Source organism: Eumetopias jubatus, unplaced genomic scaffold (assembly GCF_037043125.1).
Source record: "Eumetopias jubatus isolate StellerSeaLion01/CBP00866 unplaced genomic scaffold, mEumJub1_p1.0 scaffold_1, whole genome shotgun sequence".
NCBI lineage: Eukaryota > Metazoa > Chordata > Mammalia > Carnivora > Otariidae > Eumetopias > Eumetopias jubatus.
The window spans coordinates 174475740-174503708 of NW_028274807.1; positions in this window are offsets into that span (position 1 = coordinate 174475740).

Consider the following 27969-nt stretch of genomic DNA (forward strand, 5'->3'; position numbering starts at 1 on the left):
AGAGGCAGAGATGGGAATTGAGAGAGAGAGACAGAGAGAGAGAGACAGAGAGAGGGAGGGAGAGAGAGGGAGAGAGAAGGACTGGGAACATGATTTGGTCTCTCTTCCTCTTCTCATAAGGACACTAATCTCATAATGGGAGTCCCACCCTTATCTAAATTTAATTACCTTTCAAAGGTCCCACTTCCAAATACCATCAAATTGGGGGTTAGGGCTTCCATCTATAAATTCTGGGCAGGGGGAGGGGGACACAATTCAGTCCATAGGACCCACTAACTTTACAAAGGGAGAACTTTAGCTCAGAGAAGGAACAAATTTACTAGCTTAGAATGACATATAATTATTGGCAGAGCTCAGTTGGGCCCCAAAGCTCCAGATTCTTGGTCAGTAAACCCTGAGAGTACTTTATCAGACTGTCTCCTAGCACACATTCCCCTTTCTTCCTTATTATAGTTGTTTTTCTATAAAACATACACTTTTTCTACAAATAATATTGATCCTACCAGGTTCTAAGTTCCCTGAATAGAGATTCCACATCTGAAGCATCTGTTGACTGGTCCATATATTAACTATTCTATGTTTCATAAAAATTAAGTTGTGGATTCAGGAGGGCTGTTAAATTTCTGTATTTTCTAGTTGTTATGAATTCAAATATATAGCAATTTACTGCAGTATTTTGGTGATATATTTTATCCTTATTACTTTTGTCTTATAGTTTTATATAGTCTTTATATTAACTGAATTTTGAGCAACCAGTATTTATTATACATTATAAATGTCTACTCTCCATGTTACCAATCACCAGTGTTATAACTAGGAACATAATTTTTTCTTATGTGGTTCTGGTTATATTATTTTTTTCATTAAATTATAGCTCATACAGAAGGCATATGGAACATGACAGTGCCATAGACTATGTCTCTTTGGTTTACTCCTTGGACATATGCTTTACATACAAAAAGATATTTCAATTCACCATATGTGATCCATATTTAAATGTGGAAACAGAGCCTCACAGGAGATGTATCAAAATAGCACATGCAAACATTTACTATTTGTGCCAGTAAGTGGATCTTTAGCAGAAAACTCAACAACTACCATATGCAGCAGCTGTTATTCAGTGGACCAAAAATAACGGCCTGGAACAATGCAAGCAGCAGTTTCAGCATATTTGAACCCCATCCACCTAGCAAATACTTACTTCTCAAAATCCATTCAGATGCCTAAAAGGCTCTTCATTTGCAATTAACCACTATAATTATTCTGACCCAGACATGCTAGTTAGGGAGTCACACTCCAAGAAAAAGTTTCCTGAGAGATCAGGTAATTGCCAGGAGGAAAAATAGCAAACAGGTTGTCTAGTCCCCTGGACAATTTGGACCCCAACACAAAATATTTTTTAATAAGTTTTTGGATGGCAAATATGGTTGAAACAATAACTTGTAAAATTTAAGAATATTAACCAGATTATTATTAGATACTCTCTGAGGCATGAAATATCACAAAAGGGTTTCCTATATCAAGTACTTTATTTGATCAGATTTTTTGGTCAGCAGAGATAATCAACATGAGTATGTGTTATCATTTGTTGGAAGACAGAACCAGACATGCTGGGAGTTAATTTTTGATGTGTTGTTGTTAATGATGCATTAAACTCTGACTACTGTCATTGTGGTGGGGAACGCAGTGCTCAGGAAACAAAGTCAAACAAAGTTAGAACTCCAGCTCTATCACAGGCTTATAGGTAAGGCCCTTAGAAACTTTAGTTTCATCTGGTATAAAGCATGATGGTGATAATCACTGCTTCTGATTATTTCAAAGGGTCACTGTAAGGCCAATTGTACAACGACTATTACGCCTATCTCACATCACTTATTGAATTCAAACTCTGTGTCATGTCATTTAATATTCAAATCGATCTACAAGGTAGTTTATTTCTATCCTGAATTAACATAAACCTGCAAATCTCAGTTGGCTTTCCACAAAAAATTCTGTTGCAGAGTTAGGTGAATCTTCAGAGAAGCTCTCTGGCATGCTGTGACTCAGAGATTCATGTTGCTTTAATTTTGTGATGACACCATTTCAACACATGTTTCCCAGGTCCCCAAATCTGGAGAAGAGAGATCTGGAGAGTTGCCATTGCTTTTAAATGCTTTAGCCCAGAACTGACTCAGGAGATCCCATTGGCCATGACTACCACATGACCCTGCCCAAGTGCAAGGGGCAGAGATTATGGTGCAGGGGGCACACAGATACTAGGTGAGCAGTCAGCATATCTGCTGTAGACAGTGTGGTTTCTCCTGTTTGATAAGTGAGGGGAGTGAACAGAGGCATTATGTAAATTACCTAGGTCACACAGTCCTTTATCAGGAGACTCCACTTTCATCCCTAATTTGTTTGATTTAGGATTTTTAGTAATATTTTGATAATTTATTACCATGTATTAGTGAATCATAACAGGCCAACAAAGGGAATGTTTTTATAATTCTTCCTTCATTAATGACCTTTTCTTCTGATGAGATAATTATTTCATTTAGGTTCTTCTTTCACATCATGAAGGAAAAGTTTCTACTGTTTTATTTCATAAGTTTGGGAAATTAAAATTATGCATTTTTGTGACAAATTATTTGAAATAAGACAATTTAAACATTTCAATATAAACCTTAGATATCTTGGATAAATATACACATACTGTTTTAAGTGGGAAGAATAAATGTCCATTTTGGATGTGTCTTTAAAAATGTTGAAAAAATTAAGAAAACCTAATTTGGGTACTTTTATATAGAGATTCGGAAAATTAGAAATTCAACAGTCTTGGTTAAAATAACTTCTTCACTGTGTTTCTAGAAAGTGCATATCAGAAAGTGAGTAAGAAAGTCTCATATTACTAAAACTGTAAAATAAATCAACCATATATATTCTAATATACTTAAAATTATAAAATGGAAAAATAGGTAAGTCCCCTGTAATATAGAATGTACTACTAGAACACAGCATATGGCTTAATATTTGGGGTTTGCATATGGTAAATGTTTGCTTGTCACATCCGTACTCTTATTTATGACTTCTCAAAGAACTATAAGAACAATGGGATTAAACCAAAGACTGTGATAGGAAAATAATAGATTATTATTCTGTTAGATTTACAGATAGGCATGGTCAAATACAATTGTATGCCAGACCAAGAATGCTGATTTTATTGTACTCATGGGTTATCTCCAGACATAGCATGAAATTCTGAAAGAAAAAAAAAAGTATATCAAGCAATTTTGGGAAGTGCTTTTATTGTAACCATTGATAAAATTAGTTTATGTAACAGCACAATCTTTCTGTATCTTCTTCCATAGATTGTCTTCAAGAACCACAATGTTTGTTTCTTCCTAAGAATTTCAACACCTCAATTCCTTCTTTCAAAGTGATACTCTAGATAAAATTCACTCTCCTATTTGTTTGTTTTCCTTACTATAAATTTAAAATCCATTTGGCATGGTTTGGAGATATACTATTTCTATATAAAGATGGATAGAAACAGATATATGTGGTCATTTGTGGCCAGCTGATGGAAGGAATAGCATCAAAGGCAGTTAACATTTGTTTGGTAAGTATAATGTTCCAATCCCTCTTCTAAGCTGTAACACGTTTCACACAGTAATAAAGTATACTAATAACTAATAATAAAAAATGATAGCTAGTCTTTATTGAGTTCCCAGGCTTGGCTTTTTACCAGGCTTTTTTCTCAGTGGTTTACATACAAGAAATCATTTGGTCCCTACAGCTAATGAGGACAGTGCTATTACTGATATCCTCAGCTTACAGTTGAGAAATCTGGTGCTTAAAATAGTGAAGCTAGTTGCCCAAATCACACAAGTCAAATGGGATAGAAGTCACTTTTGAATCCATGGCTCTGTGATTCCAAAGTATGACATCTTTTCTTTACACTAAAAACTCCCTCTGCCTACTTAGCCTCTTCAGTTGTGGCCTCTGAGCAATTGTCATTGTGTCTCCATACCCCGTGGTTTGAGTCAGGGTAGGAAGGAGTGTTTCTTCGTGCTGACGAAGTTGTCAATGGCATGGTTGGAAACTGTTGATTTCAGGATGGTGGCCATGATAAATCTGACCAAATTCATTTGTTTTTTGCTTTCAAGTAGAAAGCATTAGAGCATTTCATTCTCTTTACAGAAGAGATTAGAGAAGAACAATTAAAGGGCAAGGCTATTCTCCAATGCCTATGAAGCCACTATAAAATGCTATACAACCTTCTTAAAATGGGGATTTGGGGTCCTGCTAATGAGGGAAAAACTATTCTCAAATTACCACTTAATGTCATGGGAAATATATGAAAAACACTATTAAATTGATTCCAAGACTCCTGTCAAAAGCATTGCCTGCTATATCATTTAACAGTCCCTATTTAAGTTTCCATGTTAGAAAGTTCTTTTGTGGAAATTATTTTCAGAAAAGGCTTCTTCTCCCCTAAGGAACTGTATGGCTTGTCTTACTAACATGTTTCATTTTTACCTTGGTGGTTGGGAAGCTCAACCCAATACGAATGCTCTTTCAAAGCAGTCATTTAGCATCTGTGGTAGTTGTTTTAACCTTTTCCTATTTTCCTTTCTTACTGAGAACACAACTAGACTATTTTCCAGCCTTCTCTGCAGGTATATAACTAATCTGAATCAATGAAACATAGGTAAAAGTGATGTGTTATGTTTAGCCTGGCCACCCACTGCTGATTTTCTCTCCCTTCTCCAAATCACTTGTGGATTCACAATGCCAAGGGGCATCTTTGAAGGTATGTATTGAAGAGAGCAGAGCCTCTTTCAACCCCACACTCCCACCTCCCTGCCAATAGTTATACCTTACATGGCCAATAAATAAGCTTCTAATGTTTGAAGCCACTGAGGCTTTAGAGGGTATCAATTACGGTGGCTACTATTTTATTAATTACTAAATAAATAGGTAACAGACATTAAGTGTTTTTTTCCCTTTCTTTTTTCCTTCCATTTTTTAAGCTCTTTTGAGGTAAGATGTGGGGTGCATGTGTAACAAAAATTATAGCAGAGTGGGTTCTACTTCACACAGATGTTCAGGATCCCTGAGGCCCTGCCATCTTTAAAACATCCCTTCCAAAGTTATTCTTTGCTTAGCAGTTAATTAGTGGTTAGCAAGGAAAAAAAACTGATGTCAGAGGTAAGAAAGATATAAATGCAAGTTATTCGGTGGCTAAGAATTTGTGTGCCTGTGATAACCTGAAGACAGACAATATGTTTGCAAAGCTTTTGGCTATAAAAGGGTTGAAAATGGTATCATTGGTGAGGACTGGTTTCCACTGGCTGAGCAAAACATGGTATTAGAGGAAATAAGGTTCAACAATAATTAGCTGTGTTTCACAGAGAAATAAAAAATAATAGAAAGTGTCTAGAAATTTGACGTTCTGCAGGATTTGTAAAACTTCATTGAATGAGTAGAAGACAGGGGTGCCTGGGTGGCTCAGTTTGTTAAGCGTCTGCCTTTGACTCAGGTTATGATCTCAGGGTCCTGGGATTGAGCCCTGCGTCAGGCTCCCTGCTCTGCAGGGAGTCTGCTTCTCCCTCTCCCTTGTTCAAGCACATATGCTCTCTCTCGCTCTCTCTCTCCAATAGATAAATAAAATCTTAAAAAAATAAGAAAAAGTAGAAGTCAAACAGAAAGTAAGATCAAAATAGCTTCTGACAAGGGGCAGAGCAAGATGGCAGAGGAGTAGGAGACCTAGATTTCGTCTGGTCTCAGGAATTCAGGTGAATAGGGATCAAACCATTCTGAACACCTACGAACTCAACAGGAGATCGAAGAGGAGAGTAGCAACAACTCTCTGAACAGAGAAGTGACCACTTACTGGAAGGTAGGACGTGTGGAGAAGTGAATCCGAGGTGATTTTCGGGAGGAGAGACGGCAGGGGAGGGGGCCTCCGTCCACCGCTTCTGGCAAGTGATAGAGACACAGAGCACAAAATCAGACCTTTTAGAAGTCGGCTCCGCTGAGGGATGTCACTGCAGTGGCTAAGCGGGGGCTGGAATCCTCCCGGGACAGTGTGGTCTCAGGACCCTTGGGGTCACAGAAAGACCGGGGGTGCCTGAGTGCGGCAGAGCTCCCAGGTATTGGAGAGGGGAAGCCAGCTGCAGAGACGGAGCTGAGGCGCGGGCTCTCAGCTCGGGGTTGCCATAAACTGTGATCCCCGGCCCAGTCGGGGCACTGCTCCTCCAGCAGGGACCCAACAAGCGGTAGAGCCGGGGAGACTCCCCTTCCTCCCCTGGGAGGAGCGGCGCGGGAACGCACGGCAGGGATCTGCTGGGTTTGGAGACTCCACACGGGGTCTGGTGCCAGAGATACAAACCCTCGGTCACAGGCCAGGTGAGCATGGAGTGCGGCCAGAGACCAGGGAGATGGGAGTGACTGCTTTTCTCTGGGGGCGCACTGAGGAGCGGGGACCCGAGTTCTCAGCTCTTCCGGGCAGAGATTGGGAGGCCACCATTTTCGCCCTGGTCCTCCAAAGCTGTACGGAGAACTTGCAGGGAACAAAAGCTCCTGAGAGCAAACCCGAGCACCTTGCTTAGCCCAGACCGACAAGGGCAGGGCAATTCAGCCTCCAGCAAAGACATTTGGAAACCACGGCAACAGGCCCCTCCCCCAGAAGATCAGCACGAACAGCCAGCAAGCCAAGACCAAGTTTACCGATCAAGGAGAATGGGAGAACTCCAGCGCTAGGGGAATACTGCACATAGAATTCATGGCTTTTTTTTTACCATGATTCATTAGTTCATCAAAGTTAATTTTTTTAACTGTTTTTTTTTTAAATTTTTCTTTTTCCCTTTTTCAACCAACATCTTATCAATCCCTTTTTTAAAAAAACATTTTTTATTTTTCATATTTAGAGTCATATTTTATCCCTTTATAGTAGTTACCCTTATTTTTGGCATATATATATATAAGTCGTTCTCTCTTTAAAATTTTGAGATACAGTTTCTTCTAACAGATCAAAATACACCCTAAATCACTAGTGTATGGTTTTGTTCTAGTCTCCTGCCTGATCACATTCTCTCCCTTTTTCCTTTTTTTTTTAAATCTTCTTTCTTTTTTCAAACAACTTATCTTATCAATTCCTTTTATAAAATCTTTTATAATTTTCATCTTTACAGTCATCTTCCATCCATTCATTGTATCAACCCTTATTTTGTACATATATGTCTTTCTTCCTTTAAAATTTTAGGAGGCACTTTTTTCTAACAGACCAAAATACGCCCAAAATCTAGTGTGTGGCACTGATCTATGCACTAGCCTGATCATATTTGATCATATTCTGCTTTTTTTGTATTGTTCTGTTTTTGTTTTTATCTTTTTTTTTCTCTTTCTTTTTTCTTTCCTTCCCTTTCTTTTCCCCTGGTTTCAGGTCTTTTCTGATTTGTATACAGTATATTTGCGGGGGACGTTGTTAACCTGTTAGCATTTTGTTCTCTCATTCATCTAGTCTCCTCTGGACAAAATGACAAGACAAAAAAAAAATCACCTCAGCAAAAAGAACAAGAGATAGTACTGTCAGCCAGGGATCTACTCAATACGGACATGAGTATGATGTCGGACCTAGAGTTCAGAATCATGACTTTAAAGATACTAGCTGGGCTTGAAAAAAGCGTGGAAGTTATTAGAGACACCCTTTCTGGAGAAATAAAAGAACTAAAATCTAACCAAGTCGAAATCAAAAGGCTATTAATGAGGTGCAATCAAAAATGGGGGCACTAACTGCTAGGATAAATGAGGCAGAAGAGAGAATCAGCGATATAGAAGACCAAATGATGGAAAATAAAGAGGCTGAGAAAAACAGAGATAAACAACTACAGGATCACGAGGGCAGAATTCGAGAGATAAGCGATACGATAAGACGAAACAACATTAGAATAATTGGGGTCGCAGTAGAAGAAGAAAGAGAGAGAGGGGCAGAAGGTATATTCGAGCAAATAATAGCAGAGAACTTCCCTAATGTGGGGAAGGAAACAGGCATCAAAATCCAGGAGGCACAGAGAACCCCTCTCAAAATCAAGAAAAATAGGTCAACACCCCGACATCTAATAGTAAAACTTACGAGTCTCAGAGACAAAGAGAAAATCCTAAAAGCAGCTCGGGAGAAGAGATATGTAACCTACAATGGTAGAAACATTAGATTGGCAACAGACCTATCCACAGAGACTTGGCAGGCCAGAAAGGACGGGCATGATATCTTCAGAGCACTAAAAGAGAAAAATATGCAGCCAAGAATACTATATCCAGCTAGGATGTCACTGAAAATAGAAGGAGAGATAAAAAGCTTCCAGGACAAACAAAAACTAAAGGAATTTGCAAACACGAAACCAGCCCTCCAAGAAATATTGAAAGGGGTCCTCTAAGCAAAGAGAGAGCCTAAAAGCAGCATAGACCAGAAAGGAACACAGACAATAGACAGTCACAGTCACCTTACAGGCAATACAGTGACACTAAATTCATACCTTTCAATAGTTACCCTGAATGTAAATGGGCTAAATGCCCCAATCAAAAGACACAGGCTATCAGATTGGATTAAAAAACAAGACCCATCCATATGCTGTCTGCAAGACACTCATTTTAGACCCAAAGGCACCCCCAGATTGAAAGTGAGGGGGTGGAAAACCATTTACCATGCTAATGGACACCAAAAGAAAGCTGGGGTGGCAATCCTTATATCAGACAAATTAGATTTTAAAACAAAGACTGTAATAAGAGATGAGGAAGGACACTATATCCTACTTAAAGGGTCTATCCAACAAGAAGATCTAACAATTGTAAATATCTATGCCCCTAACATGGGAGCAGCCAATTATATAAGGCAATTAATAACAAAAGCAAAGAAACACATTGACAACATTACAATAATAGTGGGGGACTTTATCACCCCCCTGACTGAAATGGACAGATCATCTAAGCAAAAGATCAACAAGGAAATAAAGACTTTAAATGACACACTAGACCAAATGGACTTCACAGACATATTCAGAACATTCCATCCCAAAGCAACGGAATACACATTCTTCTCTAGTGCCCATGGAACATTCTCCAGAATTGGTCACATCCTAGGTCACAAATCATGTCTCAACCAGTACCAAAAGATTGGGATTATTCCCTGCATATTTATTTTCAGACCACAATGCTTTGATACTAGAACTCAATCACAAGAGGAAAGTCGGAAAGAAATCAAATACATGGAGGCTAAAGAGCATCCTACTAAAGAATGAATGGGTCAATCAGGAAATTAAAGAAGAATTAAAAAAATTCATGGAAACCAATGAAAATGAAAACACAACTGTTCAAAATCTTTGGGATACAGTAAAGGCAGTCCTGAGAGGAAAGTATGTAGAAATACAAGCCTTTCTCAAAAAACAAGAAAGGTCTCAAATACACCACCTAACCCTACACCTAAAGGAACTGGAGAAAGAACAGCAAATAAAGCCTAAACCCAGCAGGAGAAGAGAAATTTTAAAGATCAGAGCAGAAATCAATGAACTAGAAACCAAAAGAACAGTAGAACAGATCAATTAAACTAGGAGCTGGTTTTTTGAAAGAATTAACAAGATTGATAACAAGATTGATAAGTCTGGCCAGACTTATCAAAAAGAAAAGAGAAATGACCTAAATCAACAAAATCATGAATGAAAGAGGAGAGATCACAACCAACACCAAAGAAATACAAACAATTATAAGAACATATTATGAGCAACTCTATGCCAGCAAATTAGATAACCTGGAAGAAATGGGTGCATTCCTAGAGATGTATCAACTACCAAAATTGAACCAGGAAGAAATAGAAAACCTGAACAGACCTATAGCCACTAAGGAAATTGAAGCAGTCATCAAAAATCTCCCAACAAACAAAAGCCCAGGGCCAGATGGCTTCCCAGGGGAATTCTATCAGACCTTTAATGAAGAATTAATACCTAATCTCCTGAAACTGTTCCAAAAAATAGAAATGGAAGGAAAACTGCCAAACTCAACTTATGAGCCCACCATTACCTTGATCCCAAAATCAGACAAAGACCCCATCAAAAAGGAGAACTACAGACCAATATCCTTGATGAACATGGATGCAAAAACTCTCACCAAAATACTAGCCAATAGGATCCAACAGTACATTAAAAGGATTATTCACCATGACCAAATGGGTTTTATCCCTGGGCTGCAAGCATGGTTCAACATCCACAAATCAATCAACGTGATACAATACATTAACAAAAGAAAGATCAAGAATCATATGATCCTCTCAATAGATGCAGAAAAAGCATTTGACAAATTACAGCATCCTTTCTTGATCAAAACTCTTCAGAGTATAGGGATAGAGGGTACATACCTCAATATCATAAAAGCCATCTATGAAAAACCTACAGCGAATATTATTCTCAATGGGGAGAAGCTCTCAGCTTTTCCCCTAGAGTCAGGAACGCGGCAGGGATGTCCACTCTCACCACTGCTATTCAACATAGTATTAAAAGTCAGACAACAAAAAGAAATCCAAGGCATCCAAATCGGCAAAGAGGAAGTCAAACTCTCACTCTTTGCAGATGATATGAGACTGTATGCGGAAAACCCAAAAGACTCCACCCCAAAACTGCTAGAACTCATACAGGAATTCATTAAAGCAGCAGGCTATAAAATCAATGCACAGAAATCAGTGGCATTCCTATACACCAACAACAAGACAGAAGAGAGACAAATCAAGGAGTCGATCCCATTTACAATTGCATCCCAAACCATAAGATACCTAGGAATAAATTTAACCAAAGAGGCAAAGGATCTGTACTCAGAAAATTATAAAATACTCATGAAAGAAATTGAAGAAGACACAAAGAAATGGAAAAATGTTCCATGCTCATGGATTGGGAGAAACAACATTGTGAAGATGTCAATGCTACCTAGAGCAATCTACACATTCAATGCAATCCCCATCAAAATACCATCCACTTTTTTTAAAGAAATGGAACAAATAATCCTAAAATTTGTATGGAACCAGAAGAGATCCTGAATATCCAGAGGAATGTTGAAAAGAAAAGCAAACTGGCGGCATCACAAAGCCCAGAAATAGTCCCTCAACTCTATGGTCAACTTATCTTTGACAAAGCATGAAAGAATGTCCAATGCAAAAAAGATAGTCTCTTCAACAAATGGTGTTGGGAAAATTGGACAGCCACATGCAGAAGAATGAAACTGGACCATTTCCTTACACCACACCCAAAAATAGACTCCAAATGTTTGAAAGACCTAAATGTGAGACAGGAGTCCATCAAAATCCTAAAGGAGAACACAGGTAGCAACCTCTTCGACCTCAGCCACAGCAAGTTCTTCCTAGAAATATCGCCAAAGGCAAGGGAAGCAAGGGCAAAAATGAACTATTGTGATTTCATCAAGATAAAAAGCTCTTGCACAGCAAAAGAAATAGTCCACAAAACCAAAAGACAACCGACGGAATGGGAGAAAATATTTGCAAATGACATATCAGATAAAGGGCTAGTATCCAAAATCTATAAAGAACTTATCAAACTCAACATCCAAAGAACAAATAATCCAATCAAGAAATGGGCAGAAGACATGAACAGACATTTTTCCAAAGAAGACATCCAAATGGCCAACAGACACATGAAAAAGTGCTCAACATCGCTCGGCATCAGGGAAATCCAAATCAAAACCTCATTGAGATACCACCTCACACCAGTCAGAATGGCTAAAATTAACAAGTCAGGAAACGACAGATGTTGGCAGGGATGTGGAGAAAGGGGAACCCTCCTACACTGTTGGTGGGAATGCAAGCTGGTGCAACCGCTCTGGAAAACAGTATGGAGGTTCCTCAAAAAGTTGAAAATTGAGCTACCATATGATCCAGCAATTGCACTACTGGGTATTTACCCCAAAGATACAAATGTAGGGATCCGAAGGGGTACATGCACCCCAAAGTTTATAGCAGCAATGTCCACAATAGCCAAACTGTGGAAAGAGCCAAGATGTCCATCGACAGATGAATGGATAAAGAAGAAGTGGTATATATACACAATGGAATATTATGCAGCCATCAAAAGGAATGAGATCTTGCCATTTGCAACGACGTGGATGGAACTGGAGGGTGTTATGCTGAGTGAAATAAGTCAATCAGAGAAAGACATGTATCATATGACCTCACTGATATGAGGAATTCTTAATCTCAGGAAACAAACTGAGTGTTGCTGCAGTGTTGGGGGGTGGGAGGGATGGGGTGGCTGGGTGATAGACATTGGGTAGGGTATGTGCTGTGGTGAGCACTGTGAATTGTGGAAGACTGTTGAATCACAGATCTGTACTTCTGAAACAAATAATGCAACATATGTTAAGAAAAAGAAGAAGAAGAAGATAGCAGGAGAGGAAGAATCAAGGGGAGTAAGTCAGAGGGAGAGAGGAACCATGAGAGACGATGGACTCTGAAAAACAATCTGAGGGTTCTAGAGGGGAGGGGGTTAGGGGGATGGGTTAGCCTGGTGATGGGTATTAAAGAGGGCACATTCTGCATGGAGCACTGGGTGTTATTCACAAACAATGAATCATGGAACACTACATCAAAAACTAATGATATAATATATGGTGATTAACATAACAACAAAAAAATTTAAAAAATAGCTTGTGACAAAGCTTCATTTCTATTCAAGTATGCAGTGAAATTCCATCTGATATGGAGCTTCCCACTGAACCCAGAGGCCTCAATATAGCCAATATTTATTGGCAAGAGAAGCATGAATTGGAAGAAGAAAAAAAACACAGTCAATAACTATGGCCCAGAAAAAACTATTAGTCCATCAGAATATGGAATTGACTGGAGCCAGTTAAGTCAGATGCCTAGTAAGATTTTGAAGGTATTGTGTTCAAAAAACCCCCACAAACTTAGACTAAAAAAATAAGTTTGACTTCTTAAGGCATAAAATGGGCAGAAAGCACATTGTGCAAGTTCAGCAGTCTTAAGAAGGGTGTCCTCATCACTTACTTCAGATGTGGCCAGGCATAAGAGTAAACATGGAAAAGCCAAGTAGGGGTAGAGTTAGAGAATACAGAAAACATGACAATCCACCTGGCTCCCAAAAAAGCAAAAATCAGGATCTACTTAAGAAACTGACCCACTGCTAGGACAGAGGTACCTAGCATCATAGACATATATAATTCCATATGACCTATATACAGACCAGTATAGACTAGTGACTACTATGTTCTTCCCTTTCCTAAAAGGGCTTTACTGAGATGATTCTGTTGCTACTTCTCCACTAAATTGTGTGTGTTTGCATGTGTGTGTGTGTGTTTGCGCGCGTGTGTGTGTGTGTGTGTGTGTGTGTGTGTGTGTTGAAGTGGTAGATGATACTTTGCTCTTTTAATCATAGGTGGATGATCCATGAGGAGCCATACTGGGTCCTTATGGAGGTATGTGTGTTTTACCTAGAAACCTCAGAAACTTAGCTACCTGCAGAAACTGGTTGGGACTGGGAAGGAGATGGATGTGTTCTATGTATGGGAGTTAGAGTAAACCAGATATTGATCAGCAATACGAACTGTGGCAAAGACTATTTACCAAACCAATTCCATTTTCTTTACAACCAGGGCACAGTGTTAGACTTTATGTCTCAGCATCTTTTACAGTTAGTTGTGACCATATGACTGAGTTTATGCGAAAAGAATGGAGCAGAGGTGATATCATTTACAAGTCTGGCCAATAAAAACTTCTTGTGCAATCTCATCTCTCTTCTCCCCTATCTGCTGATAAAAAGTTAACATTCTGGGAGACCTTGCAAGAAATGTGTTGAAGATGGTAAAGTTCTGTCACCTACAGCCTTCAATAACTAACTGCCTGGAGTAAACGCCCACTCCCATTCCAAATGAACTTTATTTACTTGAGAGAAGAGTAAACTTCTGTTTTCTTAATCTGATGAGATTTCAGTTTCCATTTGTAATAGCAGCTGGCATTATCTCACTCCATTTCCTTACTTTGAGTTAACTCTAATTTTTAATGATATATTTTAAAAATGTCTTTTAAAAATTTTTTTATTTTTTATTTTTTTATTTTAATTATTTCTTTGGTGTAAGCTACCTTAAATTCACTCAATACAAAAGAGGCAGGTATAAGTATAATAAAACACCCAAATAAAGGGGTTGGCTGCGAATTCATGAAACTCAGGAGATAAATAGTCTAATTTACTGCCCTGAAATCAGGAAATTCAGTTCATGCAATTCTGGTGAGTTAAGAAAAGCAGAAAGAGTAACTATTACAAATGTACCTGTATGTTTTTGATAATCATCTATTTACCTAAGGAGTCTATTTCTGATACTACCAAATATAATATAGGAGCAATTACTTTTATTACTTACACAGTGTCTGAAAGGCTTTTTGAAGTGAGTTACTATTATTATTATTATTATTTATTTTTTAAGCTATGCATGATATGGTCAATTCTATAGGTCAATCCTATAGAATAATGCTGATGAGCTATCTCAATACAATACTTTCTATTTCTTTTAATAGAGGAAATTTTGTTTTTGTTTCTGTTTCTGTTTTGTTTTGTTTTGTTGGTTTCCTACACTTAGACCACATCAAACTACAAATAAACTCCTATCCATTCAGGAATGATCTCCAGTCCTTCGTGTTGGAGAAACGAAGCAAAGCTCTTCAACAAATTTAGGTGCTGCCGAAATTCCTTTTGACTACCACCATGCTCTCCTAAATCCCCATGCACTAATGATTAAGGTGCTTCTCATAATTACAATCTTGCCTCGCTCAGCTTGGGCTAGTCATTGGAATATGCCCTCTACTTTTGACTCTCTTATTTCAGCTAATGATGCCACTAGTCACATAATCACCCTGACTTGAAATCTTATAGTCAATTTAATATCTCCTTCTCCCTAACCCTGTACATACATCCAATCAATTTCCAAATTACATACATCTACCTCTACAAAGGCTTTCACATCTTTAACCTTCCTTCTAGTCCTGCTGCCTACACCTCAGTTCAGATTCTCATTACTTTCCTACCTTCTGGGCTATAATCACTTAGTAATTGGCTTCTCCACTTCTATGTCTCCCCATTCCAATTCATCTTAACACTGCTCCAAGATTAATCTTCCTAAACTGCATCTCTGATCACAGAATCACAGACTCTCAAGATAAAAGAGGCCCTTAAAGGTCAACTGATCCAACTTCTTTCTTTTCTTTTTATTTCTTAATAAATACCAGAATTGGATATATGTACTTTGTTTTATTATAGAAGTAATGCATGGTTAAAAAATTAAACAGTACAAAATAAAAAGCAAAAATCTTACTCCTCTCTTCCAACCCCAGTTATTTCCCAGAAACAACTGCCATTTGCACCTTTAGTTTGAGTTTTTTATTCTCCTGGTGGCTACTATTATAATTTGATATAATATAGTTTTAACTTTCTTTTCTAGCTGTAATAACATTTAATGCAATATATACTGACTTCCCATTGTGAAACATGAGTAAACTGGTACACTTACTCCTTTCACCTACCTTTTAATTTTTGTTAGTTTTATTATTGTCTGTTTTTTCATGTTTCCAGGGCCTATGTAATTTAAATTCTGTTCTATTAGTCCTCAATGCTTTGCATATGGCTTAATTCTAAAAACAGGCAAAAACTCCAGCATTTAAAATGTTATTAAATTATATCAGTGTAGAATCAGCAGTGTGTTTGAAATGTACAAAGGATGTTAAAATAAGCAAACAGAGATATAGTTAAGAAGGCAGCCACATACAGATAAGCAGGTTGTGATCCCAAGAACATCTGCCCAAAGGGGTAAGTGTGGGCTAAAATCCCATGTACCATGCTCTGTGCCTTAGTGTGGCATAATCACCTTTTTCTAATTTCCAGAAAAGGTTAGCTGACATCCTAAGTGGAAGGAAAACAAGTTGAAGACAAAGTCACCAAAACCAGTGAAAGTTTCAATACAGAGGGAATGGTAAAGAGTGTCAAATATTACAAAACACAAAATAAGAAAAGGATTGTGATATTTTCCACTGGTTACCAATATGTTTTTGGTTATTGGTAACCTTACTAGCAAAATTAGGTATATTGGTCAGGGTGGAAGCCAGGCTTTTAGCGCCTTGATGAGAGTGTATTGGGACAGTAAAGCCTGAGAATATAGACAAATTTTTCCAAAAATTTGGATGTCTAGATAGAAAAGAAATTGATTACAGGGTAGTCAAATCTAATAATTTTTTCTTTGTAACTTCCTTTATTGCTTTTGTGTTTACATATATCTTCAGCATATACTAGAAGCATTCATTTATATTTTCTACAAGTTCAAATATGATTTTGTATTTAGAATTTTATTTTATTTTAAATATTTTATTTATTTATTTAAGAGATAGTGAAAGTGAGAGAGAGCACAGAGGGAGAGGGAGAAGCCAATGCGCTGCTGAAAGTTGAGCCCGATGCGGAGCTCGATCCCAGGACCTAGAGATCATGACCTGGGCTGAAGGCAGATGCTTAACTGACCGAGCCACTCAGGCGCCCTTTATTTAGAACTGTAATTTAAAAATCCATCTGTTATATATTTTCATACGCAGCATTATATGAGGCTTTAACTAAAACTTTTTATAAATGATCCATTGTACGAAGAACCCATCTTGTCTCTGCTAAACCAGACCATCACCTTTATCACTTAATTTTTTTATTTTGGGGGATCATTTTTCAGTTTGCTCTTCTGTTCCCTTATTCTAACTCTAAATTACTGAGTCAATATCAACCTAGTTTCATTAAAACACCATCTTTGGTGACGGTTTTTAATCAGAAAGCTCAAAAAGCAGCTCAGGAAAACTCTCTTTGCTAGTTTGAATCTTGTTTCTATTCCATTTGTATAGATTAGACAGACTCATAATCTGAAAGCTGAATCCCCATTTTCAGTCCTGGCTATCTACAATTTTTTTATTGTCATTTCCATTCCTTTGTCCTCTTTGAATGTTCTGGGAAAGTTTCTCACTATCTTCTTCCAACAATGACATTTTTTGCAATGCCAGTTCAACTCCTTACTGCCAACAATCTTGCTCTCTTGAGACTTTAGTTTCTTTGCAATTTTTCTCATATCACCAATCAATGTATATGTCTAACCTGTGATTTTATGTCATCTATATTCTCTTATTTTTGCTTTTTCATTCCTCCTTAAAGTCTATTCAGAACATAAAGCTGATGTTTTTCAATTTCTTTTTCCTCCAAGAAAAGCTTTTATACTACATTATCTTTAAATTATGAATGCAAATGGACCTTCTAATGGCACACAATCTTTCCTGAGATCCCCCTTTTTTCCTCTCTATACTTCCTTTTTGTGAGAAACTGTTTCTCTCTCATTCTGTTTCATGTAAAAATGGGGCAGTAGATTCTTTATTGCTTCATGCCAAGTGGCTGCTACCAAAATCTTCAGATCGAACACCTCATCTGTTTGTAAAGCTAGTCAAATAGCAGGTCTCAAGCCATTGTTCACCTAATCTGACTATGCTGCTCTGAGGAGGAGATGGCTGATGTTATCTGGTCATGGACAATGTGGAAGTAAATTTATTCTTCATTAATTTGAAAAAGTGCTTAGTTTTTCTTTGTTAGAAGGGTGAACAAATACAGAAACTCCCTCAGATTTACTCTTCTCTGGTCATTTCCATCTTGTTCCCTTCCTACTACCAGCTCATCATCCTAGAATGCAGTGCACACCACAACTGCCTATCTTCCACTCCCTCTGCCCCTTTGGATTCCTGGCCATGGAAGAGATGTAGAAAGAGGTCCTGAGGTGAGGGATGGGGTAGAAAAGTACCCATAACTGCTAAATAGTAACTGATGTAGGGAATTAAGAAAACAGGAGAAAGGAAGGTAATGGTGATGATCAGCTTCAGAGCAGGTGCAAGTTACTCATTTTTGAAGAAGAGGACTTTAGAAATCTTGCCCTAGCTTTCTGTTATGCTATATGGCCTTATTACCACTTGTTTTGTGTCAGATTTTAGTGCTCCTAAAACTTTATATCTATTTGCAAATATTTAGGTCAGCAGTTGGTGTGGCTCATTTGATGTTTTATGTCTACCAATCTACTGCTTCAAACTGTCAATAAGTTACCCATCGCTTAAGGAATAGAAACTACAGCATCAACCCCACCTGACCTTATCTATGGTTTGATTGCTTTGAGACATCTTTCAGGGGTCAGAGTCACCTGCCAAAGTGCTTTTCTCTCCTTACTTGCACCCTCCATTTTCTTGCCTCCAGAACTTTCTTGCATCTTGTTCTCTCACTTCTTGTAATTTCATCCATTTTTAAGGGAATTCTTTCTTCATTAGCCTTCCTTACATAGTTGTCAGACAACTACTGACACAAATGTAAAACCTTTATATACACACTTTGATGTTTAACCATAGCGTTTATACAGTATTAGATTCAGTTAATGAAATCTGTGCAAATCTTGTATTTGTCCTGAGGCCACACATATTTTTAACATTTAAAATGTGTGAAATAATAACAATAATAATTAACAACAACAATTTTAATCAGTAGGAGACTTGTGTTTGCACTTGACATTAATGCCCAAGGCTGGGACCCCAATAGCTTCCTTTCTTTTTTCTTCCCCTTTTCAAGCTTTTATTTGAATTCCAGTTAATTAACATGCAGGGTAATATTAGTTTCGGGTGCCCAAGAGCTTTCTTTAGCATCTCTTGCTGGTGCCATTTTTCCTTAGAGATGTGTCAGTGACAGGATGGTTGCTTTCCAACAGCACCTTGCGGCAGATCCTCAATAACTGCTATTGCCTCCCCCAGAAGCAGCAGATTGCACTGCAGCTGTCCTTTTGCTGTACAGGGAAGTACATGAGTTTCCCTTGCAGCCTCCCTCACAAGCACGCATGTCATTTTCCAGCAACTTCATTGGTTGTGTGTGTGTGTTTGAGTGTATCCTGTTGTCTCTGCTTATCTTACTATCAAAAACCTTTGCTATACAAACAGCTGCTTAGGAGATACCCTCGTCTCATTTCCCCTTTCTACTCCTTTGAGAAGTAATGCTCCAAGTTGGTTCTAAACTTCAAGTTGCTCTAAAAGTCAGCTAATCATTTCAATGACAGCAGTGACATTTGGGAGCGCAGAACTCTCTTCTACTGGCTTTATACACCCATCTTACAATTTTCATTTATTGACGCCTAACAGCTTGGCAATAAAGTGTTTCTTGAAGCCTTGATGAACCCAGACTTTGGATACAAAATCAATTTAATTTCAAGAATTTGAATGAAGAAGGTGCACTAACCCAGTAGACTGGAAATACGGGGAGTGAGGGCAGGATGGTACAGGAAACATTAGAATTGGGTCTAAGCATCATGGTTTGCAGTTTGATATAATAGTACATATCTTGGCTTCTGTATGTACTAGGTATGTGATCTTTGGCAAGTTACTTAACTGTCCTGAGCATTTTGCTCATTGTTAACAGAAGGTTGGAGTTTAATGAATTAATGGAATAAGAAGTTCCTAGAATAGTGTTTGAGTTAAAATTGGCATTATTGTTATTCCTGGACCAGATATGCCACTATATTGCCATGGGACTCTGTATGCATTATCTGACTTTGCAGGGTCTTTGCTTCCTTCCTACAACATTAAAGGAGTTGTCAGATGATTTCCAAGCCTACTTCTAGCTTTTAAACTTTATTTTTCCAACTGGTAGAACTGGAAGATTTGTTCTCATCTTGGTCTGTTTGTAAGTCTGACCAATAAATCTCAAATCTTCAGGGCCATATCTACAATAGTTCAATACCAGACAGCTCATTAGAATGTGGCCTGACAAAATTTCACAACATAGTGCTTCCTGGCCTGTTAGTCAATCAATGGCAAAGTGATCTTTTCCTTTAGATTTGGGAGACCTTGACATCAATCATTAAGACAACCGGAGTTGGAGGCCACTGACCAATTTTACTTATATATTTCCAGACTTATCAATCATGGCCTGTTGTATATAAGTGTCATTTAGGAGCAGGGCCTTGAGGAAGGCACAGTTCTACCTATAACAAGTCTCTGGCCCGCAGTTTAGATTTGATAGAACATTAAGGTGGAACATAAAGATAAGTAAGAGCATGGCAAGTTTCAGCATGGTTGTATTCTAATAAGAAAATTCAATACCTTTTTCATCTCTCTGGAGCACACTTAACCTAGTCTTTGACTCATCTTTCCATGATGGGTGGAATAAAGCTGCTATGATCTTTGAAATCATGAAGTCCTTCAAAATGCTGGAAGATACTTAGAATGGTGAGTAGGAAAACTAACTGTGTGACTTTTCAGAAAGTCACTAAACATGGGTATGTTTCTTCATCTACTAAAACAGAGTTGATTCAGATTATCTGCCTCTGAGGCAAATTTTTCTATCTCTCTGACATTTTCATACTCAAGGTACCATTAGAATCATGTGCTAAGTGTGTCAAAATGCAGATTTCCAGAACCCAAGTCCACTTATTCTGCTTAAGTTAATAAAGAGTGAGGACTGATGACATACAGTTTTTTTAGTATGCATATACAGGATTTAAGACTCAAGCCTCAAGCCTGCAACGATGACAGTGATGTTGATGCTGTATAATAATTACCCTTAATGGATCACCTAAATGTAGTAAGACATTATGAATCTTCACAGACCAGCTCTGTGAGATAGGAACTCTTGCTAATTTTACCTATACAGAGATGGGGATCCTAAAATTATGTAGTAAATTGTTACATACGCACAGTCAGCAGAAGAAAAGAACCAGAATTTGAGCACAGTTTGATCGAACCCAAATCCTGTGGCCTTAAGGATTACTTAAGGAATACTATATTGCTTCTCAGGGCCATGCTAAAGTTTGCCATAGCTGTCAACATGTCAGTCTTCATGTCTCTATTTTATTTTTATTTTATTATGTTATGTTAATCACCATATATTACATCATTAGTTTTTGAAGTAGTGTTCCATGATTCATTATTTGCGTATAACACCCAGTGCTCCATTCAATACGTGCCCTCTTTAATACCCATCACCAGGCTAACCCATCCCCCCACTGCCCTCCCCTCCAGAACTCTGTTTTTCAGAGTCCATAGTCTCTCATGGTTCGTCTCCCCCTCCCATTTCCCCCCTTCATTTTTCCCTTCCTACTATTTTCTTCTTTTTTTAACATATAATGTATTATTTGTTTCAGAGGTACAGGTCTGTGATTCAACAGTCTTACACAATTCACAGCACTCACCATAGCACATACCCTACCCAATGTCTACCACCCAGCTGCCCCATCCCTCCCACCCCCCACCACTCCAGCAACCTGCAGTTTCTTTCCTGAGATTAAGAATTCCTCTTATTAGTGAGATCATATGATACATGTCTTTCTCAGATTGACTTATTTCGCTCAGCATAACACCCTCCAGTTCCATCCACATCGTTGCAAATGGCAAGACTTCATTCTTTTAATGGCTGCATAATATTCCATTGTATATATACATACCACTTCTTCTTTATCCATTCATGTGTCAATGGACATCTTGACTCTTTCCACAGTTTGGCTATTGTGGACATTGCTGCTATAAACATTGGGGTGCACATACCCCTTCGGATTCCTACATTAGTATCTTTGGGGTAAATACCCAGTAGTGCAATTGCTGGGTTGTATGGTAGCTCTATTTTCAACTTTTTTGAGGAACTTCCATAGTGTTTTCCAGAGTGGCAGCACCAGCTTGCATTCCACCAACAGTGTAGGAGGGTTCCCCTTTCTCCGCATCCCCGCCAACATCTGTCGTTTCCTGACTTGTTAATTTTAGCCATTCTGACTGGTGTGAGATGGTATCTCAAAGAGGTTTTGATTTGGATTTTCCCTGATGCCGAGTGATGTTGAGCACTTTTTCATATGTCTGTTGGCCATTTGGATGTCTTCTTTGGAAAAATGTCTGTTCATGTCTTCTGCCCATTTCTTGATTGGATTATTTGTTCTTTGGGTGTTGAGTTTGATAAGTTCTTTATTGATTTTGGATACTAGCCCTTTATCTGATATGTCATTTGCAAATATTTTCTCCCATTCTGTCGGTTGTCTTTTGGTTTTGTGGACTGTTTCTTTTGCTGTGTAAAAGCTTTTTATCTTGATGAAGTCCCCTTGGTTCATTTTTGCCCTTGCTTCCCTTGCCTTTGGCAATGTTTCTAGGAAGAAGTTGCTGTGGCTGAGGTCAAAGAGGTTGCTGCCTGGGCTCTCTTTTAGGATTTTGATGGACTCCTGTCTCACATTTAGGTCTTTCAATCATTTTGAGTCTATTTTTGTGTGTGGTGTAAGGAAATGGTCCAGTTTCATTCTTCTGCATGTGGCTGTCCAATTTTCCCAACACCATTTGTTGAAGAGACTGTCTTTTTTCCATTGGATATTCTTTCCTGCTTTGTCGAAGATGAGTTGACCATAGAGTTGAGGGTCCATTTCTGGGCTCTCGATTCTGTTCCATTGATCGATATGTCTGCTTTTGTGCCAGTACCATACTGTCTTGATGATGACAGCTTTGTAATAGAGCTGGAAGTCCAGAATTGTGATGCCGCCAGCTTTGCTGCTCTTTTTCAACATTCCTCTGGCTATTCAGGGTCTTTTCTGGTTCCATACAAATTTTAGGATTGTTTGTTCCATTTCTTTGAAAAAAGTGGACGGTATTTTGATAGGGATTGCATTAAATGTGTAGATTGCTCTAGGTAGCATTGACATCGTCACAATATTTGTTCTTACAATCCATGAGCATGGGACATTTTTCCATTTTTTTGTATCTTCCTCAATTTCTTTCATGAGTATTTTATAGTTTTCTGAGTACAGATTCTTTGCCTCTTTGGTTAGATTTATTCCTAGATATCTTTTGGTTTTGGGTGCAGTTGTAAATGGGATTGACTCCTTAATTTCTCTTTTTTTCCGTCTTGTTGGTGATGTACAGGAATGCCACTGATTTCTGTGCATTGATTTTATATCCTGCCACTTTACTGAATTCCTGTATGAGTTCTAGCATGTTTGGGGTGGAGTCTTTTGGGTTTTCCACATAAAGTATCATATCATCTCCAAAGAGTGAGCATGCCTCTATTTTTGATAGACTGTAAAAGTTGGATCTGGAATGTCAAAGCCACCTAATATAACCTCACTTGTTGAGGCCATCCTGCTTGTGTTTCTGAACTAACTGGAATGGTACCATGATTGTTCATCTTTAGAAGTGGAGGGAATCAAAAGAGCAGCTTTTGGGTGCTTGGGTGGCTCAGTCGGTTAAGAGTCTACCTTCAACTCAGGTCATGATCCCAGAGTCCCAGGATCAAGTCCTGCATTGGGCTCCCTGCTCAGCGGGGAGTCTGCTTCTCCCTCTGCCCTTCACCCCACTTGCACTCTCTCTAGCTCTCTCTCTCTCAAATAAAATCTTAAAAAAAAAAAAGCATCTTTCACTTCTCTTATTCAGAGCAACCAGGTCACTGCAAGGGCCATATGGTGCCTTTGTGTGAGTCAGAAAAATACACTTCTTCTGGGTTATCCAAATAAATACAACCAGTGGTAGAACTAATTTGAAAATTTATTCATGCTTACCAATGCAGCACCAAGAGTTTTGGGGCTTAGAGAGCAGAACTCAAGTTGGATTTAAGTCCTGATTTATACCACTGACTGGTGCCTTGTTCAGAATACAACCTGTGCAACTGTACTCTGTGCCCCAGTAAAGCAGAAGCATTTAGTATCTCTGCCCTTCAATTTTCCCTTCAAAGTCCTATACCTGAACTCTCTGGAAAAGTTGCACAAACAAAAAAGCAGGTAGAAAATAGGGTATTGGAAAAATAACAATGTGTTTAACTTAAATCCTGTATGTGGAAGTCAACACATAAATGGCAAGCATATGCAGAAAAACCGAAGTCTAATCTGGGCATAATTTATCTTTGTCAGGTGTCAGTGGACCTGGCCTTTATTTGAAAGCAATTTCATTAATGAGATTCATGCCCCTGAAGTTCTTCCCTGCTGAAATAAGTGAATCCATATATCCTAATGTCTTAAAAGAATTTCTCCCTCACCCCGAACCCCAGTTTAATATACTTTTCAAACACCAATCATTGATCACTCACTCATCAGAAAAAAAAGAAAACCTTCAAATTAGTTTTGGATTTTAAGAGAAAGAAAACAAAATAAAACATTTGATGGTGGTTGAAAGTGAAACCGTATCGTGGTTTTTGTTCCAGATTTGTTTATCAAACAGGAAAAAAAAAACACACCTTATTTTGATGCTGTTCAAAAGCCTGAGGCAGTTTTTACCCCATTTGTATTTCTGGATTTTTTTCAGCCCCATCTGTTTATTTCCTATTGAGCAATCATAGCAAAACAGAAAGCCAGCTTCTGAGGTTCTGAAAGCAGGTGGGATTTAGAGATAATTTGAAAGGCATAATGATAAATTCTCAGAATAGAGGATCTTTGATTGGCCAATACCATTGTTATTTGGCATTTAATATTTATTTTAAGTTTATGTACTATTTGTATGAAGGAGAATTTATTTGTAGTGAGACAATCTGAAATGTTCAAAAGTAATCTGAGTTAAGATCTTTAAATATGTGTTACTTTTTTGTAACTGTGAGATATAATTTTGGATCTTTAAAACTGGGGAGATGCTTTCTCACATTCTTCTAGTAAATTCCCAGGTTATAACATAAAACCCAGGAGATATATTTTAAACTTTCTTCCTTACATCTAAACATTTAATTCTGATGCAGTACATTTCAGGAAGCCAGACAGGACAGAATTTTATTCAGATAATATTTTAATTCCATATTGTTGAAAGCAATAAGATCTAGAATACCATATATTTAAAAGGAGACATATTTCTTTAAAAATGGGGATGGGGGAAGATGGCAAAATTACCTTCCCTTGCCTTTCATTTGACATTTTTTCACGACAAAATTCTGACATAAAGTCATTCTTGCCAAAGATTCTGAACAAATGTCTTGGGCTTCCCTGGACTTCCGCCAAAGAGCAACACAGGTTTTATGACTTGCCTCAACAGAGGGACATTGACTACTATGGACAATTTACACACCTCTCTCATTACGGGTGAGCAGAGAGACTTCAGTATGCCCACCCACATTTTAAAGGCTCTAGGTGACAATGAGCTCACTTCCTAATCAGACACGCATCATCATCTCCAATTTCTATGTATTGAGAACCCAGAGGCTGTCGATGCTGTTAGGAGGCCAATGGCTGGTTCTGGGCAACCTCCTAATGGCTAACACATAAAACAAATTCTGTCTTCCAAGGAAGAGTGTCTCTGAGGTGACGGAAAAGACATGCATCGATGGACAGATACCTCCATTTTTAACCCATGAGCAATTAAACATTAGTATTAGTCAGATTAGGTTAGGCTATGCATACCCTTAAATCTCAGTCACTCAATATACTGTTTCATGTAAACTCTAATTCTAGTGCATATTGGGCAGCTCTTCTGCACCCTGTAGCCATGCCATATGAAAAACACAGCTTCTAAGGACACTGCAGGCAAAGAGGAGAATGGATGAGCTGTCTTAGCCTAGACATAAAACATGCCATTTCCCGTCAGCATCCATGGGCCAAACTAGATACACGGGTCCAGCATAACTGCAAGGAAGCCTGGGAAATATAGGGAAGCATATGGAATAATAGTTGAGCACAAAATATTCTGCAAAAACCACCCTGTAGTACAAATCTGGGGTTTTCATACTAAAATAGAAAAAAAAATTTTTAAAGGAAAAAAAATAACTGGTTTTGCATATCACCTGAGGTTAGCCTTGGAAGCTATTTTCTCCTGGTAAAATCTTAAAAAAATGAAAGGATACATGGGATTTATTGAGTTTATTTCTGTATGTTGAGCAGAATAATCAGCCATTAATTTACTTTAGCAGTCTAACTCAAATAAATCTATTTACTCATACTAATACCCAGAGTTTGAATGGAATAGTATTAAGAGCTTAAGCTCTAGAGACAAACTGCTTAGCTTCAAAACCTGTCTCTAGTACCTGCTAGGTGCTGCATGAACAAGTTGTGTAATCTCTCTGAGACCAAGTTTCCACACCTGAAATGGAAATGATGATGTTAATAATAGGGCAGCTTCTTGGGCTACCATAAAGAATAAATGGAATGATATAGTACATCTTCAGTAACACACGGGTATTTCCAATAAGAAGATCCAATATACTAGTTTATTCCATTTTCTAAGAATTCCCTGTGATCAGTGTCCCTTCACTAGTTATGACAAATAGCTAACAATAGTTGTTGATGGAGGACTATTCACAAGTTTGTACCCTATACATTTGTAGCAAGAGACATACTACTGAAATAAATCAATAATCAGAGAGGGGTTCCACAAAGGAACTCATTAATTCCCTGAAGATTCAAAGTTAAGGACTGTATCTCACCACCTCTTCATATCCTCAAAACAGTTAACTCATGCCTGGCAAAAACCAAAAACCAAAAAACAACGAAAAACCCCAACTTAATTATATTATTTTTTTAAGATTTTACTTATTTATTTTAGAGAGAGAGTGGGAGAGTATGGGGGGGCAGGGCAGAGGGAGAGGGAGAGAATCTCAAGCAGACTCTGTGCTGAGCACGCAGCCCTATGTGGGGCTTGATCTCACGACACTGAGATCATGACCTGTGCTGAAACCAAGAGCTGGCGCTCAACCAACGGAGCCATGCAAGTTCCTCTTTAATTATATTATTGAATAAATGAATAATACTTGGGTAATAGCTTTGATAATACCACTACTGTGTTTGAGAGATAGTCCACAAGACCTAAATAGACGAATTTCCTTGTGCTATAGTCACACTGAATCCTGAGCCAAAATATATAAATATATAATGCTTTAAACTTTCTCTTTTTGTTGTAAAATTAACCATCAAACTTCACAGAGTGAAAATTAATTTTTTTCTCAAATAATTAACTAAATTCTCCTTCCAAACACTGTTTTCCAAAGAGGCTATAAGTATTCTTACTTATTTATTTATTTTTTACTTTAGTTTCACTTCAGAAGCTTCCAGTGGGAGACAGAATACTAACTCTAAGCTGCTAATTCCAGTATGGTCCCAAATGCTTTAAACTGACTGGTGAATTAACCTAGCTACTGAGATTTATTTGTGAACGGCTGAGATGTTTGGTTGGCAATAAGCTATCGAATCTCAGTATCCCCTTCTTGTATATCTTAATTATATCTAATGAGATGTTTTCTAAAAGAAACAAACTTCATACATTTTGTCTAAGCTTCTACATCAAAGCCATGTTGTGTCAGCTGAAATGGTTCTTCTCATTAAGTGGATGGATGTGAGTGTAGTAACAAGCGACAAGGTCTAGGAAGGCTCCAGAAGTCAGCTTCTCTTACGTCACTGGGGGTTAGCAATTTGAGTTTTATTTATTCATTTATTTATGTGAGAATAGCTGATACCAATTAAGCAAAAATGATTCCAAATGCTAAGAATAAATCCTCTAATGTAAAAATACATTAGCATTCATATTCTCTGAAAACATTTAAAACTGAATGCATTCCACTTTTAACTAATGGCACTCATATTAGTATCTACGGGCTCTGGGATATCAACGTCCATTAAGTAGATCTTTATTTTAGAGCATGCATATGAAATGACAACAAAGAAACTTTCTCTAAACTACTGAACATGTTAACACAGTCCAGGTTTGAAAATAAATGGTGTAAAGGGGTAAAGTCTTAATTATATAAGAGTTTTGCACGTTAGACAAACAGCTGTTAGATATTAATCTAGAGGAACACAGGAAACAAGAAGTCATTGGGGATCAAATAAAGGGCAAAAACTTCAACAAACAGACTGTCAGAAGGTCTAGTATGAAATTGAAGCAAAAAGATGACATCTGCCAAGGTAAGAATCTTGACTAAGTTGTTCAAATTATAAAGTTGTTACAGTCGTGAAAAT